This window comes from Panthera pardus, unplaced genomic scaffold, assembly GCF_024362965.1.
Source record: "Panthera pardus isolate Hobbes unplaced genomic scaffold, ASM2436296v1 HiC_scaffold_16, whole genome shotgun sequence".
NCBI lineage: Eukaryota > Metazoa > Chordata > Mammalia > Carnivora > Felidae > Panthera > Panthera pardus.
In genome coordinates this window covers 58,815,895-58,831,144 of record NW_026526721.1, presented here as the reverse complement: position 1 = coordinate 58,831,144, position 15,250 = coordinate 58,815,895, and the positions used below count along the sequence as shown (strand labels likewise).

General features: G+C 36.3%; 1 protein-coding gene and 1 long non-coding RNA gene across 4 annotated transcripts in view; one reads left to right on the top strand and one right to left on the bottom strand.

Moving 5' to 3' along the window:
* The window catches only part of LOC109266391 (cell surface glycoprotein CD200 receptor 1-like), a 147,343-nt gene that overhangs the window by 78,896 nt on the left and 53,197 nt on the right, over nt 1-15,250 (top strand). The window lies entirely within an intron of this gene.
* Nucleotides 6,651-13,479, bottom strand: LOC109266393 (uncharacterized). Its single transcript, XR_002079700.2, has 2 exons — nt 13,025-13,479; nt 6,651-6,773 (listed from the first exon to the last, which is right to left on the bottom strand). It is a non-coding gene; the product is annotated as an uncharacterized LOC109266393 (long non-coding RNA).

The window sequence follows — 15,250 nt, the reverse complement described above, 5'->3', positions numbered from 1 at the left end:
TGATAATTTGCTATAATGGCAATAAACACTGGTTTATTATAAAAAATATTTAAAAAGATACAAAGAAATAGCCAGATGAAGATGTACATAGGTCAGATCTGAAAAGCTCTCAAGCATAGGGGCTCTGTTGTCCCCACAGAGTTTTGGATGCATTCACCAAAGCAGAAGCCTTCTGAATGCTTTTGTTTAGGATTTTCATATAGTTTCCATTACGTAGGCATGATGATTAAATCATTGGCTCTGGAGGTCATGCGATAGGCCTGAAGTTGCCAACCCTTAGAAATGTGGTTGCTTCCCCTGAAACCAGCCACCATCCTGAAGCTATCCAGAGGCATGTCAAGTTCACCTCATTAGTATAAACTCAGGTATGGTTGAAAGGGGCTTGTTATGGAGGCATCTGGGTGGCTCAGTCAGCTAAGCATCCAACTCTTGGTTTCAGCTCACGGTTAGTGAGTTTAAGCCCCAAATTGGGCTCCATGCTAACAGTGCAGAGTCTGCTCAGGATTCTCTCTCTCTCACTCTCTTTCTGCCCCTCCCTTGCTAGCTCTTTCTGTCTCTCTCTTCAAAAATAAATAAATTAATTTAAAAAATTTTTTTAAAGAAAGGGACTTGTTATGAATAACAAAAGGCACTCCTCTCATCTCTATCACTCAGGAAATTACAAGGATTTTAGGAGCTCTGTGCAAGCAATCAAATATATATTTCTTATTATAACCCAAGATCATGCTTACTTATTGCACTGGCTAAACCCTTTAGTGAAAGGCTCATTAGAAGTAATGAAAGTGGACATCCTGGTATTACTTCTAGTCTTAGGGGAAAGCAAGCTGACTTTCACCATGAATACAATGTTGGCTGCTGGGTTCTGTTTGTTTTATAGGTGCTCTTTATTGGGTAGAAGAATGTTTCTTCTATTCCTACTTTCTCAGAGTTTTATTTTATTTTATTTTTTTAAATGTACATCCAAGTTAGTTAGCATATTGTGCAATAATGATTTCAGTAGAATCCAGTGATTCATCACCTACATATAACACCCAGTGCTCATCCCAACAAGTGTCCTCCTTAATGCCCCTTGTCCATTTAGCGCACGACCCCCCCAACCCAAAACCCCTCCAACAACCCTCAGTTTGTTCTCTGTATTTAAGAGTCTCTTATGTTTTGTCCCTCTTCCTGTTTTAATATTATTTTTGCCTCCCTTCCCTTATGTTCATCTGTTTTGTACCTTAAATTCCACATGAGTGAAGTCATATGATATTTGTCTTTCTCTGACTGACTAATTTCGCTTAGCATAATACCCTCTAGTTCCATCCACGCAATTGCAAATGGCAAGATTTCATTCTTTTTGATTGCCGAGTAATACTCCATTGTACATATATACCACATCTTCTTTACCCATTCATCCACCGATGGACATTTGGGCTCTTTCCACACTTTGGCTATTGTCAATAGCGCTGCTATAATCATTGGGGTGCGTGTGCCCCTTTGAAACAGCACTCCTGTATCCTTTGGATAAATACCTAGTAGTGCAATTTCTGGGTCGTAGGTAGTTCTATTTTTAGTTTTTTGAGGAATCTCCACACTGTTTTCCCAAGTGGCTGCACCAGTTTCTATCCTACCATTAGTGCAAAAGTGTTCCTCGTTCTCCGCATCTGATTTGCCATCATCTGTTGTTTCCTGCATTGTTGATTTTAGCCGTTCTGACAGGTGTGAGGTGGTATCTCATTATGGTTTTGCTTTGTATTTCCATGATGATGAGTGATGTTGAGCATTTTTTTATGTGTCTGTTAGCCATCTGGATGCCTTCTGTGGGAAAATGTCTATTCGTGTCTTTTACCCATTTCTTCACTGGATTATTTGGGTTTTGGGTGTTGAGTTTGATAAGTTCTTTATAGATTTTGGATCCTAAGCCTTTATCTGATATGTCATTTGCAAATGTCTTCTCATTCTGTCAGTTGCCTTTAGTTTTTCTGGTTGTTTCCTTTGCTATGCAGAAGCTTTTTTTTATTTTGATGAGGTCCCAATACTTCATTTTTGCTTTTGTTTCCCTTGCCTCCAGAGACATGTTGAGTAAGAAGTTGCTGTGGCCGAGGTCAAAGAGCTTTTTGCCTGCTTTCTCCTTTAGGATTTTGATAGCTTCCTGTCTTATGTTTAGGTATTTCATCCATTTTGAGTTTATTTTTGTGTATGGTGTAAGGAAGTGATCCAGGTTCATGCTTCTGCATGTTGCTGTCCAGTTTTCCTAACACCATTTGCTGAAGAGACTGTCTTTATTCCATTGGATATTCTTTCCTGCTTTGCCAAAGATTAGTTGGTCATACGTTTGTGGGTCCATTTCTGGGTTTCCTATTCTGTTCCATTGATCTAAGTGTCTGTTTTTGTGCCAGTACCATACTGTCTTGATGATTACAGCATTGTAATGCATCTTCTAGCATTAGAAGTTCTAGCTACATGAAAAATGTGTTCTAGCTCTGTGAAAAATGCTGGTGTTATTTTGATAGGGATTGCATTGAATATGTAGATTGCTTTGGGTAGTATCAACATTTTAACAATATTTGTTCTTCCTAACCATGAGCATGGAATGTTTTTCCATTTCTTTGTGTCATTCAATTTCCATCATAAATTTTCTATACTTTTCAGTGTGTAGATATTTTGCCTCCTTGGTTAGGTTCATTCCTAGGTATTTTATGGGTTTTGGTGCAATTGTAAATGGAATCGATTCCTTGATTTCTCTTTCTGCTGCTTTATTATTAGTGTACAGAAATGCAACTGATCTGTGCATTAATTTTATATCCTGAGGCTTTGCTGAATTCATGGATCAATTCTGGCAGTTTTTTGGTGAAATCTTTTGGGCTTTATACCTAGAGTATCATATCATCTGCAAAGAGTGAATTTGACTTCCTCCTTGCCAATTTGGATGCCTTTTATTTCTTTCCATTGTCTAATTGCTGAGGCTAAGACTTCCAACACTATGTTGAATCACAGTGGTGAGAGTGGACATCTTGTTGTGTTCCTGGCCTTAGGGGGTAAGCTTTCAGTTTCTCCCCATTGAGAGTGAGGTATTAGTGGTGGGTCTTTCGTATATGGCTTTTATGATCTTGAGGTATAATCCTTATAACTCTACTTTTTTGAGGGTTTTTTCAAGAAAGGATGCTGTATTTTGTCAAATGCTTTCTCTGCATCTATTGAGAGGATCATATGGTTCTTTCTTTTATTAACATGATGTATCACATTGATTTGTGGATATTGAACCAGCCCTGCATCCCGGGTATAAATCCCACTTGATTGTGGTGAATAATTATTTTAATGTATTCTTGGATCCAGTTGGCTAGTATTTTGTTGAGAATTTTTGTATTCATGTTCATCAGGGTCTCAGAGTTTTAAATAGGAATAGATGTTTGATTTTGTAAAAATATTTTTTGTGCCAATTGAGATGATCAGAATTTTCTTCTTTTTTAGCTTTTGACATGGTAATATTTTTTTCTGAATATTAAATTCAGCTGGCATTCTTGGTTAAAACCCACTTGGACATAATGTATCATCCTTAATATATATTGTTAGATTCTATTTACTACAATTTTCCTTAGAATTTTTGCATCTATGTTCGTGAGAGATACTGATCTGTAGTTCTCTAGTAATATTTTCCCTTGCTTTATGTGGTATCAGGGTCATGCTAGTGGTATTGAATGAGTTGGCACAGGGTTATGGACTGATGTTTGTGTCCTTTCGAAATTCAGTTCAACTCCCAATGTGATGCATCAGGAGGTCAGGGTTTTGAGTGGTAATTAAGTTTAGATGAGATTCTGAGGGTTCCATGATGTGAATAGTGTTCTTATTAAAAAAAAAAAAAAAGGAAGAGAGAGAACTCTCTCTCTATCACTAAGGACACAGTGAAAAGGTAGCTGTCTACAAGTCAGGAAGAGGCAATCTTACCAAGAACCAAATTGGCCAACATCTTGATGTTGGACCTCCCAGCTTCTACAACTGTGAGAAATAAATGTCTCTTGCTTAAGCCATCCAATCTATGGTATTTTGTAATTGTATCCTGAGCTGACTAAGATAGGATGTAATCCCTCTGTTTTCATCATTTTAGAAAAACTTGTGTATAATTGGGAATATTTTTTGAAATGCTTGGTTTAAGGGGGTTGTATGTGCTTAGAATTTTCTTTTGTGAAGTTTTTCATTTCCATTTAGTTCAAAATACTTAATAAACTTTTTTAGATTGCTTCTTGACCTGTGGATTATTTAGGAAAGTGCTATTCAGTTTCCAAATATTTGAGGATTTTCCAGATATATTTCCATAATTGATTTCTAATTTCACCTCTCTGTGGTCAGAGAACATATAGTGTATGAGTTGAGATATTTTAAATGTATTGAGACATGATATGTGACTCTAGTAGAGGACTAACTTCATAAATATTTCATACATACTTGAAAATAGTGCATATTCTGTTGTTTTTGGAGTGCTCAACAAACGTTAATGAGTTCGAGTTGATTGATAGTGTTTAAATCTTCTATGTACTTGTTGATTTTCTGTCAACTTCTATTGTTGAGGAGGTATAGTTTTGAAGGTCAGTTATAAAGGGCAAAAACTTTTAGGAATGTTATGTCTTCTTTATGAACTTACTCTTTTATTATTATGAAATAACGTTCTTTATTTCTTAATCTTCCAACACCAAGAAGATTTGGGTAAGGAGTCACATGGAAACCACCAGCAGACACAGCAACAAGCTGCAAGTTAAAGCACAAGCTTACCAACAGGCAACACTTCCTTCCCAAGCTGTTCTCCTGGTGGTTTGGAATAAATTAGTAAGGCAAGAGCAGACCCCCAAGAAGCTATGTAAGAGTAAGCAGTTGTGGCCATGCAATCTTGCCCAAAGTGCCAATGTTTTATAAGATTGAAAGTTTTTTTTTGATGGTGGGACACAACACAATGACATTCAGATAGATGAGAGGAAAGGCAGACTGTCTGTGACAATTTGAAATGAAAGATGGCTGCCATACTTGGCCACCCGGGGATGAATCAGGTTCAGGGTGACAGTGAGAACCGTATTGAGAAGCTTATGTATGGCAGGTAGAGTTGAATTCCTCACATGGTAGAATTTCATTTATATGGAGTTCAAAAACTGGCAAAGTGGTGATAGAAGTCAGAATTGTGTTTCTCTCTGGGGAAGGGATATTGACAGAGAAGGAACAGGAAGGAAACTTCTTAATAGTGAAATGGTCTTACCTTGGTTTTGTAGGCGATTATCTGAGTGTATACACATGTAAAAATTCATCAAGCTGTCCACTAAAGATTTGTGCATTTTACCAGGTGTAATTTATGCTTCCCAAAATACTACTTTCTAAATGAGTTGCTACAAAATTTATGTTGTCACTTCAGTACTCTGGAAGAACCAATGAATTGTAGGCGTTGTTTTTTTTTTCTTTATCACTCAACAAAACTGAGCAATATTTCCTGTCAGTGGCTCCTCCGTGGCTGACCACTCCAAATGCATACTCTGGGGAGGATATCAGCTTTGAGGGTACTGATCTCTGTCAATACCGTGGTATCTGGTAAGTCTGATGCTGTGACATTTTTAGCAAAAAGTAAAGATATTTATCCACTTTTTTTTGCCTTGTGGCAGTGATAAATTTGTTTATTATCCAGCAAACCTTCTGATCTACCCTATGTCAATAGTGCACTGATTAGTTGTCCAGCTGAGTCCAGGGTAACACAGGGGGCCCTGGAATGGAGTGAAACTAAATTTGTGTGACAGGACAAATCCTCCAGTGTTTTGTTCTGTACCTTTATTGTCTCCTTGAATTCTTATTTTTTGATCCCTATGTTTATTAATGTGTGATTATTGTTGCTCCTTTGATATTTCTAATATTTCTAGCTCACAGGCTAAGAAGGAAACCCTAACTTTCTATTTGGGGTTTTTAAATTTTAAAATAGAGGCAAAAAGTATATGGGGAAATTTTGTTTCAGAAAATGAGCATCAGAGAACATAAGAATATAGTAATCATTATCTATTTGAAGTCAATGATTTCAACTCACATCAGAAGAAATGGAATCTTATCCCAAAGTGTGAACAGGTAGAACAAATGAGGGAAGTAGCTAAAATCAGAGCAGGCTTAAGCAGATGGAAGCAAACTTTTGAATCCACCCTGTCTTTCCTTGCAATTTTCCCAAAGAAGTTCCAAAACATTCTGAGCAACACTGGCTTCCATATTTCCATATATGTCTAGTTAAGGGTGAAGGTAGCCACGCACTGAAGAAAAAGTTCTCAGACACTTAGACTGAGAAGACATACAAGGTTGTCTCTGCCAGCGAGAACAGCAGCAGCAGACTGCACATAGTTTTTATTTAGATAGAAGTATCAAAGAATATCAAAGCAAGGAAAGAGAGCACAAAGGGTCTTTAGACATTAGCCAGACATACATCTGGTGGCTACACGAAGGCATGAAGGGAGTGCTTGTGGTTTCAAGGAATGTCAGGGAGGTACAGCAGGTGTTGTATCTAAAGTATCCTTTAGGGGATCATGGGGCTCTGTCCTCATAGTGCTATCTCATTCGACAGCCTTGAGACCAGAACATAGCTGATGTTTCAGCAATTACCTCATTCACCCTTCAGGACTTACAAATACACTCTCTAAAAATAACTCACCATCTACCCCCTTTTATCTTTTTATTAGCAGGAAAAGGCGTTGTCACAGAAGTGGTGAGCATCTGGGTATTGGTGAAGAATACCTTGGATGACTTGTTACGGGAGCAAAGAGACACCATCATGTTGATAACTGCAACGAGAAACAAGATGATTAGCAATATTATAATAGTGTTAAACCAGGAGTGTAGATTGAACGAGGAGAACCAGTTTTTTGGGTTGATCCAGTTAGAAATATCATTGAGAGGGGTGCCTGGGTGACTTCGGCTCAGGTCATGATCTCATGGTCTGTGAGTTTGAGCCCCGCGTTGGGCTCTGTGCTGACAGTTCAGAGCCTGGAGCCTGCTTCGGATTCTGTGTCTCCCTCTCTCTCTGCCCCTCCCCCACTCATGCTCTGTCTCTCTCTCTCTCTGCCAAAAATAAATGAACATTAAAAAAATTTTTTAAAAAGAGAAATATTATTGAGACTGTTAATTGTGGCATATTGGCTTTTTTCATTGAAGCTCTTGTAACTGTTTTGCAATCTGATTTTTAAGTTTTTAATGGAGATGTTCAAGGGTGAGTCGAATGCCTGATCAAGAGGTCTATGCATTTGATTCCAGGACTCATTGTAGTAAGTGGGAGTGATACAGTAGGTTGTGAAACCTGAGTCACATACAAGTTGTGATTGGGTTCATAATGCCTGTTGATGTTCTCCTAGCTGGACACCTAGGCTGCTAATGCCTGAGGTTGGGCAAGGATTTGCTGATCAGTTCTTACTTGTTTTTCTAAATCTAAAGTAGTATTTTGCATATACTGATTTATTTGGTGTGTGGTCTGTAAGGAGGTGGCTACTGTAGCTGCTGTTGCTGCAAGTGCTGTAATGGGTAAAATAGCCGCCAAGAAAATGCCTAGAAGCCTTTTGGCTTCTCATTCTTTCTTTTAATGCAGGGACAAGCTGTTGCAATGGGGACCCCCTTGCCAGGGCTGATTTAATTAGACTGGCAACCTGAGCTGTGCCTTTCATTTGGCTGTATAGACAAAAGTTGTATGTAAATGTGATATGTTTGTAGTAGAGCAACAGGGGGTTGCCCATGTTTTGTTTCCTATGAAAATAGTGTGTGTCTCACTAAGATTTAGACCTATAGATGCAAGTAAGAAAACATATGGCCTTATGGTACATATAAGAGTAGTATTGATTTTACCGGTATAGGATCAGTTAAATTTGCTGTGTATAAGTGTCACGGGACCATGTCTAAATTTTCTTTGAATAAATGGTAGGCCAACCCTCCAAGAAAAAGTTTTAATAGAGGTATAGGCATTAGTGGAGTATCTAAGTATCAGACTCACAAATCCAGGATTCCGTATGGGTTTAGAGGTATCATAATGGAAAGGAAGAGACCAATTTCAGATATGTCCTTCCCAAGTTTTATTACTTGTTATCACCATCAGTTCATGGGGTCCCCAGTCTTTAAGGATTGTATTGTTCAATAGGGATATTTGGGTAAAATTACGAGAACGGCAGAGGTCCCATGAGAAGCCATCATAGGACCCCATCTCTAGCCAGGGTCTTGTACATACTGGCATTAGAGGTTTTGGTTGTTGTTTTCCCTCAGTTAAGTTTCCTCCTATTCCTATCGTGAGAACAAAATGTTGATATTTGATAGTACTCACCTGAGATTCATCTTCTGGTGTTTTAAGTATGCTGTTCGTATACCATCGTTTGTGAAGAGGGACACAGCGACTTTGGTTAGTATTTTGAGTATTAGGATTATAAAATAAACATAAAGGGATGCCCAAGTGAGAAAAATCCCAATCTATTGGGAGCCTATGGGCTGGATAGTTAGATGAATCATCAGCGTTAATGGGAACCCAGTATCCTATGGTAATAGAGGACTCATTAGATGAGATAGGAATTTCAGGATCTTCCCAAGAGATTAAATCAAACATAGGAGGGCTAAGAAGATGAGCCCAGCAGGTAAAAGTAGAGTGTGGGTGAGTGGAAGCAACAGGTAAAGAATTCAGACACATTAGCAGGAGTATTACTTTAGCTGAGTTGGCAATTAGGCAAGAGATGACGGATAGGAACGTATTTTCAGGGATCACAGGCGTGCCTGTGTTGATTAGAACCTCTTTAGGCTGTGAGGTTAATTTTTTAACATCCCTCAGGAGATGTCTCAGTTGGCTGAATGATCAATTTTCCTCTTCTTTGGATTTGACATCCCGCTGGGAGGGGTCATTGTCATCAGTTGAAGTTTAGTATTGGATTCCTGAGTCCCTCGTGGTTTTATTAACCGAGTAGGTACCCACAAAGGGCCCTGAGGAAAAAAGCACAGCAGCACAACCTCTCTCCCAGGTTAACAATTGTATCGGACCTTTCCAGGTTGGCCCATCTATACCATACTTTGGGGTTTTGGGGAGTTCCTGTTCCATTTGAAAATGAGCATTGCAGAGAGAAAATTTCTCCTAATTGTAAATGATTTAATGGGAATAGGGCTTTCATTAATTTGGACCTAGGGGTGGTATTTTCCCCTTTTTGTTTTAATAAAAATAATTTTAGGAGGCCATTTGCAAGTTTTAGGATGGCTTGATTTTGTGGGTTATAAGGAATTTTAGTGGAATGGTATTTATTTTATTGTAAGAAGAGTTGTAATTGTTGTGAGGTGTAAGCTGGGGTATTATTAGTTTTGATCTTTTTAGGTATATCCATCATTGCAAAACATTTTAATAAACGAGAAATAACATGTGAGGTGTGTTTTTCTCTTTGGGCAGAAGCTCATATATATTTTGAAAAAGTGTCTATAAGACACATGTACCCACTGAGTTTTACCAAAAGATGATATGTGTGTAAAATTCACTTGCCAAAATTGATTGGCTGTCAGGCCCCGAGGACTTACTCCGTGGGGCAAATAGGTAGGAGAGAATTGTTGATATTTTGGGCAGGAACGAATGAAATTTTTTTGTCTGAGAGAGAGGAATAGAAAATTGTTTGGATAGAGAGTGTGTATTTTGGTGATAAAAGGAATGAGAAGTGACATTGTTTAGTTACCTGGTAAGGTTGTTGCGAATTTTTAAGTAAGGTATTAAGCTAAGATTTTTAAGGGGCTTTATTGGCTTTATGTTTTATAAAGTTAACTTCAGTTTTTTAAAATTGTTTGGTTATATTTGAGTTTATGTATATCATTTTTAAATATGACATTTTAGTTAAAGCCTTGGTAAAATAATGAGTATTTTTAATGGTATTTTATTATAAGGAAAACAGATTCTTATTGGATTTATGTAAACAATTGTACTTGTCATGAAAGAACATTTATTGAGAGTTTTTGAATTTTAGAAGGTTTAAGTAAAGAGAAAAGTTAAATGTTTTAATTTGTATATAAATGAATATTTTATTATACTTTTATAATATCATAGATATCTTAAGATAATTTTTTTAATTTGGAAGAGCAAACATTAGAGAACAAGCAATATTTTTAACAAGTTATAAAAATTATAATCTTATTTTATTTATAAATGTTATTAATGTTATTATTTTTGTTTAGTTTAAATGTAGTTTTTTCATTTTGTAAATTTTTATTTATTTGTTTTATGATTTTAAAAATGCCAAATACCTGTATTTGTCTTAAAAGTTTTTTTATAAATTTTTTTGAAGATGAAACATATTTTTTAAGAGTATCAGAACAATAATTATAACTGACAAGAGATTTAAAAATGGACATGGTTAATAATGTGATATGAGAGTTTATTATGATGTAATTGACAAGGAAATTTAGTTATTTTTGTAACATATAACATTTTGATAATCAGAATATTAAGTGATGACTTTGTATTAAAATATCTAAACATTTTACAATTTTATATATATGTTTGAGCAGTCATAGTATTTACCTAAGTAATACCACCTAAGGTTTATTACTATTTGTTTGACAGGGTTTTTTAAGTAACATATTAAATAAAAAGGCCCAATTGTTAAAAAATATTTTATTTACAATTTAAATTTTGGGGAGTTTGTTAAAATTATAGACAGTTATGAAGCATATCCTAAATTATATTATATTATTTATTATATATATAATATTATTATATAAAATTAAATCAAGTTATATTATATTAAAATATATTATATATTATATTAAAATTATTATAAATTTTAATATTTAAAAAATGTTTATTTATTTTTGAGAGAGAGGGAGACAGAATGAGAGTGGGTTAGGGGCAGAGAGAGAGGGAGACACAGAATCCGAAGCAGGCTCCAGGCTCCGAGCTGTCAGCACAGAGCCTGACGTGGGGCTTGAAATCACGAGCTGTGAGATTATGACCTGAGCCGAAGTCAGATGTTCAACCAACTGAGCCACCCAGGCGCCCCTTAAATTATTATAAATTATAATTATTTATTTAATCAAGGTGGCAATAAGAGATTTTAAAGGCAAATATGTAGGTTTATATAGTTATTAGCAAAACCTGGCTTTTTTAACATTGAGAAGTTTTGACTAAGTAATCAAAGACCTGATTGATAAAGACAAAACAAAAAGCTTTGGCTTCTTTCTTTCTTTGTTTTTTTTGGCAGACAGAAGAGACAAAAGACCTATGTTTACAATTTTTTTTTTTCCCTCAAGAGCAGGTCCATAATCTAAGAAAACTGTTTTTTGAATAGAGAGAAAAGTAGAATTTTAATCTTTTATCGGTGTATTTTAACAATCTGTTTATTTTAACCTTACTCTGTCCTAACCACACATAAAATTTTTTTTCAAAGATTTCCCTTTGTGAACCTTTTATAACTTTCCTTTGCATTTAGATTTTGTCCTAAGCCATTTTTTTCCAAACAACCAGTCTCATTTAGGACAAAATTATTATTTTTTTTTTACCTTTAACAAAAATGTATTCCCATTCTTTATATCTTTTTTTAATATATCTCCTACTTTTGTACATACAGAGTTACTTTTTTTATTTTCATCAGTTTTAATTATAGTTAGAATTTTAACTCTTAAAAACTTTAGTCTCCAGTGAAAATTAAGTAGTAATTAACTGTGAACTGTCTGCTATATCAGAATTTTTTAATGTTTATTTATTTTTGGAGAGAGAGAGAAAGAGAGAGTGTGAGCAGGAGAGGGGCAGAGAGAGAGGGAGACACAGAATCCAAAGCAGGCTCCAGGCTTTGAGCTGTCAGCACAGAGCCCAAAGGGGGCTCAAACCCATGAGCCATGTGATTATGACCTGAGCCAAAATAGGATGCTTAAACGACTGAGCCACCCAGACACCCCTGTTATATCAGAAATTTTAAGGTGGCAAATTTATGAATTAATTAAGCATAAAGTATGGTTTTTTTGACATATTTAAATATCCTTAGTTTTTTTGTAATAAGAAGCCAAAAGCACAAGCCTGCTTTTAGTAAGCAATTCTTTAGCATTCCATTTGATTTGGAAATGGCCTAAATGTCCAATGAATTTAATTTTAATTTATTATCCAGACAAAACTTTAAAGTTTTAGGTTACCAAAACTTGAAAGCTATCTTAACAATTACCCATGAAAACTTTTGAGACAGAAGTAGCCATTATTTTAAGTTGTCTTTTTGTTAACAAATTGCAACAGACATAACATGAGCTTATTTGACCTTTAGTAAACTTAGGTAGAAAAGTTTTATATTTGATGTTGATAATTTTAAAGACACGTTTATCTTGATTAAACCAATAAACTTAAAATTATTTTAAATACCAAATATATTTTGCCTGGGTCCATTTAAAAGTTAAGAAATTTGTTCACCATTGTCAATTTCTACCTAGGGTATCAGTGAGGAAATCTGAAGTGGGCAATGTAAGTCTAAGGGGGTGCTCTTTGCTCCTTGACAGTGAGGGGAGGAGGAGGAGCTGAGCCAGGGACATGGAAAACACTGGCTGCACCGAAAGTGGTACAGAAATGGGAGGAGGGGGAGGGGAAAGCAGAAGAGGTGAGGTACAGCCAGGAAGGCTGCTGGTGGATAAAAGCCCAGAGGACAGAGAAAGAGGTCTCCCAGTTTTAAAGCCTGTCAGTTTGGACAGATGAAGAGACAGCAGATTTTTTTTTTTCCCACCAACAAGTGGAAATGGGCAGTCCTTGTCGGTCAGAGAAGACTGAATTTCCCTGAAACAAAAGGAATTTCGACAGCTGCTTTGGAATGTTCCTTAAGTCTCCTTCCCGAGGTAGACTGACCAGAGACAGTTGGTCCTAATCGTCATAGTCATTAACTCAGGAAGTGAATGAGGGAGAAGCCACACATACAGCTAGAGTAACCGGAGTCTATTAGGAAGGAGGAACAGTGAGAGCAAAAGAAACCTGAAGACAAAGGATTCTGCACGCCTGATTGGAACAGAAAAGATTAGGGATGTTTTTCTAGTCTCCTTGTGGACATTAAGTGCCAGTAGTTCCTACCTGAATGCACAGATGTCCTTTTCTGTTTTTGGGCTTGAGAGGTGAGGTACACAGCCTGGAGCCAGTAGATTCTCTTGGTCCCTTTCAGGCGCCACTTGTTGCTGCACTCTGAAGAAAAAATTCTCAGATACTTAGGCTGAGCGTACGTGCAGTGCTCTCTCTGCCAGCAAGAACAGCAGCAGCCGCAGCAGACTGCACACAGTTTTTATTTAGATAGAAGTATCAAAGAACATCAAAGCAAGGAAGGAGAGCACAAAGGGTCTTTAGACATTAGCCAGACATACATCTGGTGGCTACATGAAGGCATGAAGGGAGTGCTTATGGTTTCAAGGAATGTCAGGGAGGTACAGCAAGTGTTGTATCTAAAGTATCCTTTAGGGGATCATGGGGCTCTGTCCTCATAGTGCTATCTCATTCGACACCCTTGAGACCAGAACATAGCTGATGTTTCACCAATTACCTCATTAACCCTTCAGGACTTACAAATACACTCTGTAAACATAACTCCACACTGAAGAAAACCAGCTCTTAAGAGATAGAAAGATGGGAACCTAAGGCCAGGAAAAGATGAAAGAAATTGGGAGGGAGGGAGGAACATTTGGGAAGAATTCAAAACACAGTGAATAGCAGATTTGACTCATGAAAGCACTAGAGAATTATTTAGATGTGGCAGGAAACAGATGGCAGCAAAAAGATGTAATTGAAAAGAGTGATTAACCTATTCATGTAATTGACTCCATTACATATTTGAAGGGGAAAAACTGTAAGATTGCAATATGTATTTGATAAAATTAAACATCCATGTAGTATAAAAAGGTTTTGTTTGGTTTTGTTTTGTTTTGTTTTGTGTGTTTTAAGACTTAATTTTTTTCAGTGCAGTTTTATTTTACAGCAAAATTGAGAGGAAGGGGCAGAGATTTCCCATATACCTCACCTCCTAACCCCACCCAGGCACAGCTTCTATTTCATTATCAACATCCCCTCCAGAGTGTTACATTTGTTACAAGTGATGAACCTACCCTGACACATAATCATCACCCCAAGGCCATAGTTTACATAGGGTTCATTTCTCGGTCTTGGGCATTCTATAGGTTTGAACAAAAGTACAATGGCCTGTATCCATTACTATAGTATCATACAGAGTAGTTTCACTGCCCTAAAAGTCCTCTGTGTTCTGTGTATTTATCCTCCCTCCCCTCTAAACCATGGCAACTGCTCATCTTTTTAGAGCCTCCACAGTTTCTGCCTTTTAATGAATATTTTATAGTTGGAATTATATGGTATGTAGCCTTTTCATAGGCTTTTTTTCACTTAGTAATAGGTATTTCAGTTTCCTCTTTGCCTTTTCATGGCTCTATAGGTCATTCTTTTTAGCACTGAACAATATTCTGTCATCTGCATAATCCTAATTTATTAAAGTCATTTACCTACTGAAGAGTATCTTGGTTGCTTCCAAGTGTTGGCAACTAAGAATAAAGTTGTTATTAACATCTGTGTGGGGGACTTTGTGGAGACGTAATTTTCAACCTAACTGGGTAAATACCAACGAGTGCTTTTGCTGGATCGTTTTGTAAGAGTATGTTCAGTTTTTTAAGAACTTGTCAAACTGTATTCCAAAGTTGCTGTAGCATTTTGCATTCCCACCAGCAATCAGTGAGTCCATGTTGCTTCCTATACTTGCCAGCATTTGGTATTATTAGTGGTGTAGATTTTGGCCATTCCTTGTGTAATTACTGTTACTCATTTCACTTCTATATAAATATACTCTATCCAATTAAACATATATAAATTATTTTATATATTTATATATTAAAGATTTACATACTATATAAAACATATAAATATATATTCAAAGAATACATCATTTTATTTTACATTCACTTATTCATTCTCCAATTGTCTTTCTTCATTTATGTAGTTCTGAATTTCTGACATGCTATATCCTTCTCCTTGAAGGACTCTAACATTTCTTATATGCCAGGTCCACTGGAAACAACTTCCTACAACTTTTGTTTGAGAAAGTCTTTTATTTCTCTTTCACTTTTGAAGGGTAATTTTGTAGGATACAGAATTCTAGGGTGGTGTGTTTTTTTTTTTTCTATTAACATTTTGAGTATTTTACTTCATTCATTCTTTGCATGGTTTCTAAGGAGAAGTTGGATATAATTCTCATCTTTATTTTTCTGTAAGGTGTTTTATTTCTTTGACTTTTCTCAGAATTTTTTA